This window comes from Adiantum capillus-veneris, chromosome 11, assembly GCF_014529385.1.
Source record: "Adiantum capillus-veneris isolate H3 chromosome 11, ASM1452938v2, whole genome shotgun sequence".
Lineage (NCBI taxonomy): Eukaryota > Viridiplantae > Streptophyta > Polypodiopsida > Polypodiales > Pteridaceae > Adiantum > Adiantum capillus-veneris.
Window position 1 is genome coordinate 79,654,447 of NC_140941.1, and position 14,325 is coordinate 79,668,771.

General features: G+C 45.1%; 1 protein-coding gene across 4 annotated transcripts in view; it reads left to right on the forward strand.

Moving 5' to 3' along the window:
* LOC147447520 (uncharacterized) overlaps positions 1 to 14,325 on the forward strand; it is a 53,321-nt gene that overhangs the window by 18,158 nt on the left and 20,838 nt on the right. The window lies entirely within an intron of this gene.

A 14,325-nucleotide genomic window follows, 5' to 3' on the forward strand; every position in this document is an offset into this window, starting at 1 on the left:
GTCCGTGGACAAGCTACAGCACGACAAGGGTTCAGTTAGTCCAATCAGTCTAGATTAGAAGTGATCTGGCACTTTTGTGAGTCTATTCGTAGACCGTGCATGCCCAGTCACTTAGTGTAGATGCATATCCTTTGGTTGCACACACCATGATCATCATTATTCTCATCAGAGTCCATCAGATTCCATCAGGGGAACCTTTCAGTGCATTTAGCCTATTTTACCTATTTTTGGCATTTTTCACTTATTAATTTAAGTGACTTTCCAACAAAAGTAGGTAGGGCAATTTTGCTAAGTTTGTATATAAGCAAACTAAGCTAGCACTATTTGGTAGAAGAGGCAACAGGAGCTAAGCTCAGCAGACAACTTCTCAGCAAGACCAAGCCTTGGTGGATTCCCTCCAAGCAGCAGATCCCCCCTATCCTAGCGTTTCTTCATCAGCTATAGCGTGGCATTTTTGCACCAGCACACCATCGTTAGAAGACAACAACAGATAGCGTTTTTGCATCAAATCTCCCCGGAGCATTCCACAACTTATAGCGTTTTTGAAGAAGCAGACAAGCTAGCGTTTTTGAAAACCAGCAGCCTAGCATTTTTGGTTTTTCCCAGGCTTTACAGCCCTTCAGCCGGCGATTTTCAGCATATAAAGACCAACAAGATTTAGCCTAAAGTGTAGCAGATTCAGCCCGGTAAGAACATCAGTTTTCAGCCCTTAAGAACCTCTGTTTTCAGCCCTAAACCTGCAGATTTTCAGCGACAAAGACCCACAGAAAACAGCCCCCAAATCAGCGTTTTTGGACTAGCCGCAGATTTCAGTCCATAGCGTTTTTGGACAGCAGTAGAAAGATTGCAGATTTCAGCCCTTAGGTCGGTCTCGTCGTCCCTGTCGTCATCACTGACATAGCCTAGACTTGCATCAGTCTCATGCATACCATTTGTACCAGATTGTGCAATCATAAGTAGACTACTCTCGCCGACGAGAGTGGGGCCTTTGGAGGAGGGTTTTACAACGTCTCTGGTGTCGTATTTCTCTTCTCTCTCTATCTCTCAGTCTCTTACACTTGCACTCACAGTGTCCATTCACTTTGTTTGTGATCGTAGCATTCTCTCATTAAGAACGGAAGGCTCTCCCTTCCATAAGAACAAAAGGAACCTTGAGCACAGTTTGGAGCACTCATCTTGAGCAAAGCGCAAACATTCATTCCGCTGCACCTAACATTGATATCAGAGCTTTGGCAGTGTTCTGTATAACTCAAGGAAAGAACCACAAGAACCTCATAAATTTTTTTTTCTTGTTGAGGCCGCACGAACCCAAGTTCACTAGGGCGTGTTGATTCCTAATGGTGTTTTTGAAGAGTGATAGGAATCCCAAGAAAGAAGGGCTTGTCCAGCCTCCCCTTGTGTCTCTTTTTACTCATTGAGAGCGGACCGTGCACTTAGCTGCTGGCCAATCGACGTGAGGTGGGAAAAAGGAACCTTGGTGTGAGCGCAAGGCCGCCAAGGGGTGTGCCCGCAGAAAGGAGTAGAACTCGGGTGAAGAGAAGATCCTTCTCAAACACGGTTTGCAAGCGAAAGAAAACCGCACGAACCTCAAGAACTCAAGACCCACAAGAACCCATGACTTTAGAATGGTCATCACTCGAAGCGGAATGGATACTTCGCTTGGAGGTGATGAGCATGAGAGAGGCGAAGAAGAATTTTCCCCACCAGGAGGTTTTTCTAACCCTTTCCCATCTACGACAACGATTGCACTAACTCCTATGGAGGAGTTGGAGCTGATGTTTCCGGAACAGAATTTAGAACGCGAAGCAAGAAATGCAGAAAGAATGGCAGAAATGAAACGCAGACACGCAGAAGACAAAGCAGAAAGAGAAGCAGAAAGAAAGGCAAGACAAGAACAGAGCGAGCGGCGCATGCAAGAGTTCTTGCGACTTTTTTCTCAAGTGCAGGCACTGATGCAAGAGATTCGGGAAAAGGAGACTCTCTCAGTCTCTTCTTCTCCAAAGCATGATACACAGGATTTGCATGATTGTGTGAAGCATGATGATGATTTGATTGACAATGATTTGCCTGATGATTTGAATGACAATGATTTGCATGATGAGGATTTGATTGACAATGATCAGCATGATGATCGGGATGATCAAGACAAGCATGATGATTTGCATGATCAAGATGTGATTTCTCACGAGTATGATGATTTGCATGATCAAGATGTGATTTCTGACAAACATGATGATTGGCATGATCAAGAGGTGATTTCTCACAAGCATGATGAGTTGCATGAAGATGATGTGATTGTTCACAAGGAAGATGTGTTAGTTGATGCTTTTCTAGCGCAGCTAACCTCGTTGTAGATTCGATCAATCACAAAGAACCGATCTTGGCTTTCGAGTCGAGGTCCACAGAACCCCCACAAGACGATTCGATCATTCAGGAAGAACCGATCTTGGCTCTCGAGCCTAGGTCCAAAGAACCCTTACATGAAGTATTATGTGTTCGCATGATTGATACGCACCCATTGTTCGAGTGTTTCATTCGTGATCGTTTCCTGTATTTTAGTCGGCGTCTTTATGTGATTCCTTGTACTAGGCATGGCATATTGTTCGTTAAGCACGTTTCACTCATGAATGAGCACGATTGTATGCGGATTTTTCATGAAAACCTGAAAAGTTTACATTCACAGAAGTCACATTCCCTATCTCTTCCTTGGCATGACACATTCGTAGAACGAGCACATGAAAGTATGAGCACGAAGCATGGGCATTTCCGTTGTGAATTGCCACCGCTGATTGCTCTAGATCAAAAGAGAAAGATTTGATCTCATTGTTTGCATGTGTTTGATGAACAGTTTGTCACTCCGTCTCTATGTTCATCTACATTGCATACACAGTCTTTAGAGAAGACAAGATTTTTTCCACTCACTTTACATGGAATAGGTATGTTCATGGTTTTGTGTTGGAAATGGGTTCAGGAATTTCCAGCCATGGAGATTCTTGAAGAAGAAAGAAGCATGACACTCGACGAAAGCCACAGGAGACTTTGTGTCACTTTCGGCGCGGCTTAAAGAAGCAAGCGTTGCAGACCTTTATGAAGTTCAAGTACCGCACGACCCACACATCAAAGTGAGCCGGTGAAGAGTACCTTCCAAGATTCCGGATGCTATTGGTGATCTCCCTCGATGCCATACAGCTCGGTACCAGTACCTCACTTTGAAAAGGAAGGGATGTCACGTGACACATCCAACCCTATGTGTCCGTGGACAAGCTACAACACGACAAGGGTTCAGTCAGTCTAGTCAGTCTAGATTAGAAGTCATTTGGCACTTTTGTGAGTCTATTTGTAGACGGTGCATGCCCGGTCACTTAGTGTAGATGCATATCCTCTGGTTGCACACAGCATGATCATCAGTATTCTCATCAGAATCCATCAAGGGAATTTTCCAATGCATTTAGCCTATTTTACCTATTTTTGGCATTTTTCACTTATTAATTTAAGTGACTTTCCAACAAAAGTAGTTAGGGCAATTTTGCTAAGTTTGTATATAAGCAAACTAGAGCTATCACTATTTGGTAGAATAGGCAACATGAGCCAAACCAGCAGGCAACTTCCCAGCAAGACCTAGCCTTGGTGGATTCCCTCCAAGCAGCAGATCCCCCCCATCCTAGCGTTTCTTCATCAGCTATAGCCTGGCGTTTTTGCACCATCACACCATCGCCAGAAGACAACAGCAGATAACGTTTTTGCATCAGATCTCCCCGCAGCATCCCACAACTCCTAGCGTTTTTGAAGAAGCAGACAAGCTAGCGTTTTTGAAAGCCAGCAGCCTAGCGTTTTTGGTTTTCCCCAGCGTTTGCAGATTCCAGCCTTTACAGCCCTTCAACCGGCGATTTTCAGCAGATAAAGACCAACAAGATTCAACCTAAAGTGTAGCAGATTCAGCTCGGTAAGAACCTCAGTTTTCAGCCCTTAAGAACCTCTGTTTTCAGCCCTAAACCTGCAGATTTTCAGCGGCAAAGACCCACAGAAAACAGCCCTCAAATCAGCGTTTTTGGACTAGCCGCAGATTTCAGCCCATAGCGTTTTTGGACAGCTTGTAGATTTCAGCCCTTAGGTCGGTCTCGTCGTCCCGTCATCATCACCGACATAGCCTAGACTTGCATCAGTCTCATGCATACCATTTGTACCAGATTGTGCAATCATAAGTAGACCACTCTCGCCGACGAGAGTGGGGCCTTCGGAGGAGGGTTTTACAACGTCTCTGGTGTCGTATTTCTCTTCTCTCTCTATCTCTCAGTCTCATACACTTGCACGCACAATGTCCATTCACTTTGTTTGTGATCATAGCATTCTCTCATTAAGAACGGAAGGCTCTCCCTTCCATAAGAACAAAAGGAACCTTGAGCATAGTTCGGAGCACTCATCTTGAGCAAAGGTCAAACATTCATTCCGCTGCACCTAACAAGGTCGGGATTCACTCTCAGACTCTGCGTCTAGATTCTCTGAGAAGTGAATGCCCAAACCACTTATTTAAAGTTACAAGAGATGCCCGAAAGCAGAGCCCCAAAAGCTTCTAAATCAAAAGCTAAAAAACTTCTCTCTCTCAAAAACCCTCTGTAGGGCTTTTAAAAAAAATAAAGCAATGGAACTCTCTCTATCTCTCTAGCTCAAATTGAGGAGAAAAAGCTATCATGGCTGCCGTATTTCACCCCGCAAAAAGCGGAAATGACCGTATAGTGCCACGTCATCATGTGCCCGCAATCTCCGGAAATCTGTACCTGCTGCTATGTGGCATTTCCCGCCAGAATTTAGGGTTTCCAGCCAATTAGGGTTTTCAGCCAGCAGTTAGGTTAGGGTTTCTTGAAATTAGGGTTTTTGTAAAATTAGGGTTTCTGGTAGAAATTAGGGTTTTTGCTGTCAGTAGCCACATCATCACTTTATGGAATCGACCGCGATTACGCTTGCAAAACCGACAAAAGCCATAAACCGTCTTAGCAGACACAGACTGTTAGTACCTACGTACTAGGAACACACATCTAGGACATGTACCAAATTGACAGTCACATCACACGACATCACAGGACATCACATGACATTCAACATTCATTCGGATCTTAGAGCATGATTTATTGGCAATGTAGCTAGCAATCACATCTAGGTCCAATCAGGACCTCACTGACTAACCCCTATTGCAACCATGTCTATTCGAGATCAATCAGACCAAAATGTTGCAGTCATTTCGTCTATCAGTTCCTGCACTTAAGAGAAGTCAAGAACAAATCAGTATCATAATCAGAATTCCATTTCATAAAGTCATACAGCAGAATACTGTCAGCTTTCAGTATCCTTGAAGCTCAAAGAGACATCAGTGACTCTAGTATCTAAATCAAGGCATCTGTTGACAAAGGAGCGGAGCGACTCCCCTCTTAGCTGAATTCTGGGTTCCATTTGGAGTAGACTATGCTAAACCAAAAGCATCGAGGTAAAGTTTCACAATTTGAGGAGTATCTGCTAGGTCCTCCTCCTCCATCCACTTTGCATCCAATGCAGCATAGTTCTTGAACTTAACCAAGAACCGCCTTCGGACTTTACCTTTAGTCTTCGTATCCTTATGTGCCAAAATCTGTTCAGGAACAAGGATCTCCTTGTTTTCTTCCACTTCGGGTTGCTCATCAGGCTCCCCATCATCGGGCACATCCCCTTTAAAAGGTTTCAAGAGACTCATGTGAAATGCATTGTGAATCCTCCAATTATCTGGCAGTTTCAATCGGAAGGAGACATCATTTATCTTTTCAGTGATCTGGAAAGGTCCGTAGTATCGCATACTAAGCTTTGGAAAAAGCCTCTCCTTTTCCTTTTTCTGTCGTAGGCGTGCCTTCTCAAAACGTAAGAGCACCCAATCATCCTCCTTCAATTTCGTGTCGCGACGATGGCGATCCGCTGCCTTTTTCTGTCGTTCTTGAGACTTCTGCAAAGTCTCGCGAACCTTGGCAAAAGCCGTATCCAAATCTCGCGTATATTCATCCGCTTCAAAGATCTTATCTTTCGTGCTTAGGAAGGGTGGAACCTTCGCAGCACCTTCAACAATCTCAAATGGCGCCTTCCCCGTCGAAGAGTGTATCGTGTTATTGTAGGCAAATTTCACCAAAGGTAAGTACTTTTCCCATTGAGTCTTCTGAGATATAAGACTTCATCGCAACCAAGTCAGCCTATTGCTGAGGAACCTCTCGAGGTTGAGAAAACAGAAGAAATACTCCAACCGGAGCATATCATTCATTATCAGGAGCGGCCACTAAAGTTCGGAAAGATTACACATAAGTATCTGGTAAAGTTCAAGAACTATTCTACTCTGGACGCTCAGTGGATGATTGAGCAGGAATTAGCATCTTATCCCGAGATTTTGGAAGGATATGTACAAGCACCACAATTAAAGACAACTGTAGTGCTAAACAGTTGAAGACAACTGTTTAAAAGCCAGAGGGATGCTGCTAAATGGACTATTTTCTTATTTTCTTGAGTAATTTCTATTTATTGAAATTTGGATATTTAAATGTGTACACTTGAATTGTAAAGTTAGGAATTGTAGATCTATTGGAATTGATAAAAGCCAACAGGAACGCACAACTCTGATGTATCATATGATGGGTGACATTAAGCATCGTGAAGGAGTTGTACCGTTAGTTCGGTGGTAGAGACCGGAAAGTGGATATTCCTGATGGGTTACATTATGGGTGGCAAGAGCATCGTGTGATGGGTGGCAAGAGCATCGAAAAGGGAATATTCCATTGGTATGGTAGGAAATCCGAATTTGAAAAAGGAATACGCGTAAAGAAGCAGGCACAAGAATAAAGATGGGTTTTGAGAAGCTTTTTCTAAAAAGAGGAATATTTTTAAGTTATTTCCGGAAAAGGAGATGCTTTCCCACGAGGAATCTTTGTTTGCATTGCATCTGTGCCTGAGAACTGCATCCTTGGAAAGTGTTGTGTAGCATCTATTTTCAGCTCACTGAGTTTTTTTTGAGTTTTAACCAAGGTCACACCCTTTAAAAAAAGTGACCGTTTGCCCACTTAAAATTAAAGCAAGGCTTATATAAAAGAAAAAGAAGAAACAGCCACTGTATTTTTACGGCTGCAAATTTGCAAGCTCTCTCTCTCTCTCTCTCTCTCTCTCTCTCTCTCTCTCTCTATTGTAGTGCTACCCACCCTTGCTATTGTTGCAAGACCTTCGCCCCCTATTCCTGCCGGCTCGGGAGTTTATAAATTCAGTCAGCGCTTTCTCTCCCTCAAATTTTGCCAGCGCTAGCTCTTGGAGGCTTTGCCGTTGGAAATTTGCAAGTGATTGCGTGAAGTTGACTTGCGAAGGTCGCATTTTTGCACTTAGAGCAACATGTACCGATTGTGAATACGCTCTATGAGGAGTTGTTTCTTGTTTGTACTTTTACAGGTACTCCCTCACATGGAGGAGGAGCAAGGAGACCTCAGCTTGCACTCAGGGATTCCGAAAACGAAATCAGGAATGGTCTGCGGAGTCTCTCAATTCTGTCTGCACACACGGAATTGAGAGTGCGCCCCTCGGAATTTCTCGCACGCGAAGGAATCGACCATCGAGTTTGAGATTTAGAACGAAGGGGTGACTTCGGTTCTTGTGCTTGTAAGAAAGATAAAGATTCTCTGTAAGGGGGGGGACTTGCCCATCTTCTGGTCCCCAATACTGTGTTGATCTTCTCCCTCGTCTCTTTTGGTTGAAAGTTAATTTATTTTCAGCTTGTTGATTATTCGTATGCGCTCCCGTTTGTGACACTTTGTACGGTTTTGGCTTGTCAAGCAGTGTCAAGTTGTCATAGGGAAGTTTTTGGGTTCTTGATGCCATGCTTGCTTGTTGATTGGAAAAACCAGCCATACCAAAATTGCCCTATGGCATCCCAAACTGGTCGTGAGTATTGTGAAACCGTGGCTATAAGCTGATATTACCATACATGGGGTTTGGCATCATGCCTTGTATACCCTCAGACATTGTTCTTGGCATATACTGTTGATTTCTAGGTGCATAGCCAGCCATGCTTTGAAACACAGATCCACCTCCAAAATACCCCGGATGTACTGTAGGTGGTGGAAGCACTTGATGCATAGCTTGGGTTTCGTATCCATTTAGACCAACATTTGGACGCTCAAAGGTGGCTGACTGAACTGATATAGCTTGAGGAATTGGCATCTAGCCACTTGTTCATGGACAGAAAAGGTTTGCCTTGGAGCCTCAAGTGACTCCGCAACATGCGAATGCTCCTTGACTTGCTGGGTCGCACCAACAGGCTCAACTGGATGAGAATGTTGTCTTGCCTGTTGTGACACGGGTGGAACTTGCAGAAACTCCATAAACCAAGGATTCCGCATCAACGGGGTGACACATTCACAGCAACTACCAAGTGTATCCTAAACACGTGCTCATCTAGTTGTGCAGTCATTATCCCTTAACTTGTGGCACATTTACATCAATAAAAGGTGCAGACAGTGGTGGCCATGAACTTTCACCAATCTTATACACGGTAGGAATGACCTGTCTTTTTCGTGAAGAGGAACCCTCTTCTTTGGTGTCTTCCAAACTGTCAGCCAAAGTGGAATTCCAAGTACCCATACCAACTGTGTCGTGAACACGTGCTCATCTAGTTATGCAGTCATTATCCCTTGAGCTTGTGGCGCATTCACATCAATAAAAGGTACAGACAGTGGTGGCGGTGAAGTTTCGCAAACCACACAGTAGGTATGGCCTGTCTGTCTTGTGTAGAGGAACCCTCTTCTCTGGTGTCATCCATGCTATCAGCCATAGTGGAATTTCAAGTATCCATACTTTGTGTCTTTGCCCAAAACAAACCAAGGCTCACTTTTGGAGAGAAATCTAAGCAATCCTTATAAAGATCAAAACCTAGCAAACAGTGTTGGACGGACTTGCTACTGTTGTACGTTGCCCCCCCCCCCCCCCCCCCCGCCATCGCTGATAACCCTCCCTTTGCCCTCGCGCTCCCGCTGTTCTTCGTGTTGGTGCTGCCGGCTCTCGCATGCAGCCTGCCTCCACGGCTTGCTCAACTGCCCTCGTGCGCCACCGCCCCCCCCCCCCCCCTTTCCTCCCTTCCTCCCTTGCCTTCGGTTCCTCCTTGCGTCTCGACCCTGAGGGCCTGTCCTTCACAGTCGAAGCTTCTCGGAAGTCGTCTGGTTCTTGTCATTCGCCCCACTCACAGCAGTAGACACAAATGAGGCTCATGCTCCACCTTAGAGGGACTCTCTAGAAGCCCGCTCGCCCAAGCCTACAGAGCTCACCGTTCGACTTGCTCTCTCGCCAACGGAACAAGCGAGCCTAGCCGTAGAGGTGGATCACCTCCAAGCGACTTCCGTCATCTGCAAGATCATCGGCACCCGACCTTGCAAACGGCAGTTCTTAGTCAAGAACTATCCGGCATTGAATGCGAAGTGGATGGAGGAGGAGGCCCTAACAGATACTCCTTAGATTTGGAACTTTACCTTGACGCTTTTGGTCTAGCTTCGGCTATTCCAAGAGTTCGCGGAGATCAGCAGGGTTGAATCTGGTGCAAAGGGGACTGCACAAGAGGGGAGTTACTCCGCTCTTTTGTCACAGGTTACCCAGATGGAATAAAGTGATTGATTTCCTTGGATTTTAGGGATACTGATGTGCTGATAGTATTCTACTGTATGATTTATGAATGAAGAACTTGGAAATGGGAATTCTCGAAAATCAATCTGATTTTTGTGCTCACTCATGTGATTGTGTTCGAGTGCAGGTTTGAAAGACGAAATGACTGCAGCATTTCGGTCTTGAGATTCTATGGACATGATCGCAATAAGAATTAGTTAGTCCGACATCAGTGAGGTCCGGTGTGGATCTAGATGCGATTGTTAAACACGTTGCTAGGACTCATGGTCCTAAATTTGGATGGATTTTTAGTGATATGATTTAAATGTGATGTGAATGTTCAGTGATTGTCGTCTTTGTGCAAGTGCTGAATTTGTGTTGCCTAGTGCATCGGTACTTAGAATCAATGTTTACTGAACTAGTTTGTGGCTTATGTCTGATTTTGTAGGTGTAATCGAGGGCGATTACAATTCTTTCAAGAGGGGATATGTCACAAAGTGATGACGTGGCAAGACCCTAGCAATTGAAAAATGACTCTATAAGTTGTCCCAACTTATGGTCTCTTTCCGATAGGGCCCAAGGGACACAAGGTTATTAAAAATAAAGCGAGGAAGATAAAATCGCGCAAGAGGTGCTGATGTGGCAGCTGTACGACCGTTCCACGAAATGCGCTGACAGGTGTTGAGGTGGCACAACATACGGATTTTTGTGTTTTTTGCTGGCAGCTTTTGGGGCAAGAAGCTTTTGAGTTTGAAGCTTTTCATGTAATGCTTTTGTGAGCACTGAGAGGCCATGGGCCTTTAGATATGTAAGAAGAGGGCCCCCTGCACTCAGACTTGCTGACGAGCAACTGAGTAGAGAGGACCCTCGGACTTCGTACTTTGCTCAAGCATTAATATAAAAATAAAAACCGAAAGGGGCGCCAGACTTTGGGGCCAATACCTCTCGGCATGGAACTATGCTGTCGCGTGTTGACTCTATTTAATTGTGATAAAGTTTGTGAAGTGTTTTAAGTGATTCTCTCGTGTGTCGTGCCTGATTTCCGACTTGGGGTGTCCAAGTCTGTTACACTGTGATTTTGCAGTTTTTGTTCGTGTGTTGCTATTGATTTCTTGCTGGAGTGTCCAAGCGTATAACCACCACCTCGATAGCCTGTGTCCTCCACAGTCTCACAGGTTCCAGTTACTCAGCGAGTTTAGCCACTACCGGACATACCCTCTACTTTGTGGCATCCACCTAAGACTTCCTCACATTTGGCTATGGAGATTGACTCTCCACCTGTGCCATCTTCACCATCCGCTTTCTCCATTCCGCCCCCACCCACTGACACTACAACTCCATCACCCTACCACCCCCTCATGTTCCTTGATCCATCATAGCTTCTGCGCCACTAGCTTGGTAGTGTTTTAGAACTGAGTGGAACGGTGATATCGCTGGTCCGTTATTGATTCGGCTGTACATTTTATGGCGTGCACAGAAGGCACGACCTCTTCTAGGTAGTGGGCATAGTCCCATGCTCTCCTTCTCCCTACCTTTTACTGGCATGTAGACATGGATAGAAGTTTCAATGATGGATTTTTCTCTTCGCTACACCTTGCAGGCGATCCAAACTTGGGTACGTTGCATTCCATCATGCATTGCTACAAATAGATTGAGCATGGGAGCTATAAAATGGCTGACATGAAGGATTGCTATTGTATACCACTGGTTATGTCTATGGACCATACTACTCCGATCCCTCGCACCATGCGAGTATGGTCGGAGTTGGTAGTAGTCTCCTCACTGGGATGCTCTTTTGACTACTTTGGTTCTTACAGCCGCTCGCTCCTTTGCCCTAGGATGGCTTCTATGACCACTGCGACATGATGAAGACGCGCTTCCATTAGCTCTTGTCCCACGGCTTCGGCCAGGGATCAAGAGAGCTTGACATTGATTCTTAGTCTTGTAGCCGTTGACACAGTTGATGTATGCCTTTGAGGTTCTAGATTCATCATTGGTTGACACATGGATTTGGAATGTCAATGGCTTGCATCACACTAGCATCAGTGGTCCTAGACAGAATTTGCTTCGTAGAGATTTGTGCTCTCATGTAGACCGAGATGTGGATATACTCCTTGTGCAGGAGCACAACTTATGTATATACAATTATCATAGATGTGGCAAGTTGTTACCTTGGGACTCTCATTTTGGGATACTGCGGTTGGACAACGGTATTCTAGCAATGCTGTATGCATTTTTGTGGGACCCAATCGGCGCCATTGTGTACCTGACCATGGTAGTTTAGTACATGGTAGATTGATGTGGATTACTTTAGAGATTGATGCTACCTTGGATAGTGTGATGTGCATCTATGCCCCCACTTCAACTCAGGAGAGAGCCGAGTTTTTGTAGTAAATTGTAAATGTATTGCCTTTTGTGGATTCATGGCTTGTTGATGGTGATCTCAACAATGTAGAGACCACTGAGGACTGGCGAGCCATTGAGGCCCCATCTTTACCATATGTAGCACCGTGTGAGAGATGCTTGGGACAGATTTGTTTTTGTGGCTAATGGTATAGATGCTTGGCATACTTTATGTGTGGCTCTTAGTCCACAGTCATTGCAGTTTTTGTGGGGTTTTAAAGGGCAGGCCGATCGTCTGCTGGAGCGACTAGAGAGATTTTATGTGGGCCCTTGGGCAGCATCTCATGGTGAGGTAGTTACGATTTGCCGTGGCATTGTGCTCTTTGATCATGCCCGAGTTTCTTTGCATTTGAGATTTGAGACTTCTTCTATGCCTAGGCGAGGATCGCGCATGCCCAACTTGGTGTTAAATGATGCTTCATTGGCTTAGTTGATTCAAGATGTGTGGATCTACGGTCCCGCGTCCCATTAGGCATCACAACATCTTTTGAGGCTTGTAGGCAGACAACTGCAGAGCAGCAACGAGGCGTTTCGCAGAGAGAGAGAGTTACAAAACTGTTGGAGTTGCATACGCTGGCAACTCCAGGAGTTTTCAAGAGATGAGTTCCTGGGAGAGCGTGAGGTTGACATCAGAGAGACACTTAAAACACATTCAGACTGAGAAATCCAAATTTGCCTATTATGCTTCAGTCTTGACATGGATATCCAAAGCGGATAGGATGAATAAGGATTTCTTTGCACACTTTCCGGGAACGTCCCAAGGGGACTTCTATTAGAGCCTTATGTGATTCTGCAGACATGTTACATACGGATCCTAATGAGGTCCTTGACATAGCTTCATATTATTTTGAGCATTAGTTTATTGCTGATCAAATTATTGATGATATTTTGCGCGCCAGAGAAGAGGTTTGGTCTCATGTATAGTCTGTGGTTACAAAGGTTATGTGCCATAAGTTACTAGCCCCCTTCTCTATGCAGGAGATGCATGACGCGGTGCTTGGCCACAATAGTGCATCTTGTCTTGGAGAGGATGGGTTGACTAGACAGTTCTTTTCGCATTTCTGGAATGCTCTCAGCCCCGCTATACTTTCCGACTTACAACACATGTTTGACATAGGAGAGATGCCTGCCTCTATGTGTTTGGGACTTTTTTCCCTTATACCGAAAGGTGGAGATACATCGTCAATGCGATAGTGGAGACCAATCACTCTCATGTCCTCTATGTATAAGATCTTTGCTCGCATGATCAATATGGGCTTAAAACCCTTTATGCTCGATCTCATCCACGCTTCACAGATAGGTTTTGTGCAGGACCGTTGTATTTTGGATAACATCTTTACTTTCTATGAGGCAATTGAATGGGCTCATCATATAGATCAGCCTATAGTGTTCATGCTTCTTGATTATGGAAAGGCTTATGAGAGAGTAGATTCGGGTTTCTCCGAGGGCACTATTCAGATGATGTGTTTCCCCTTGTAGTGGATCAGAGGTGTATCTGCATTATAATGTATTGCTTCTAGCATTGTCACGATTAGAGGCCACATTGGATGGCTCTTTTCTCTGTCTTGTTCGATCCGACAAGGATGTCTCCTGGGAGCCTACTTCTTTCTGTTTTTTTGCTGAGTCCATGTCTCTCTTCTATGCTGTAGGACACCACATTTGAGAGGTCTTACTATGCCTTTGGCCGACTCTCTAGATTTGTTGGATCAAGAGTTGGTAGATGACACTATGCTCTTTGTACGATATGACACACCCACCTTGGACAGTCTACGGGATGCTCTTGCTACCCTTTGCTTGGCCAATGGTGCTCTCATAAATTGGCACACATCTTTTGGTTTTCTTGTTGGAATGGATGAGGATTGGGGTGGGTAGGATAATTTTACTTGGCTACCTAGAGGGAAGACTTGCAGATACTTCGGTCATAGTTACCAGGGAACGGACATTTCGGGCCTTGGAACGCCGGAATGGCGTTCCGGCCGGCTGGGATTTTCTGGAACGCGTCGGAACGGAACGGCGTTCCGGCTGGAAACTGTCACCGGAACGGGACGGCCGGAACGGCCCCAACGGCCATAAACGGCAGTTTTTGAAATTGAAAAAAATGACTGTTAGGCAGCCAACGGCCATTTTCAGCAGTCAAAAAAGTATATAATGCCCCCCTCCTCCCCCATTCTTCACACACTCATCAAGCCTCAAGGCCCATTCTCCCTTGCTTGAGCCTCGCTCTCAACTCTCAAGCCAAGCTCATTCTCCCTAGCTTGCTCTCAACTCTCAAGCCATAGTGTG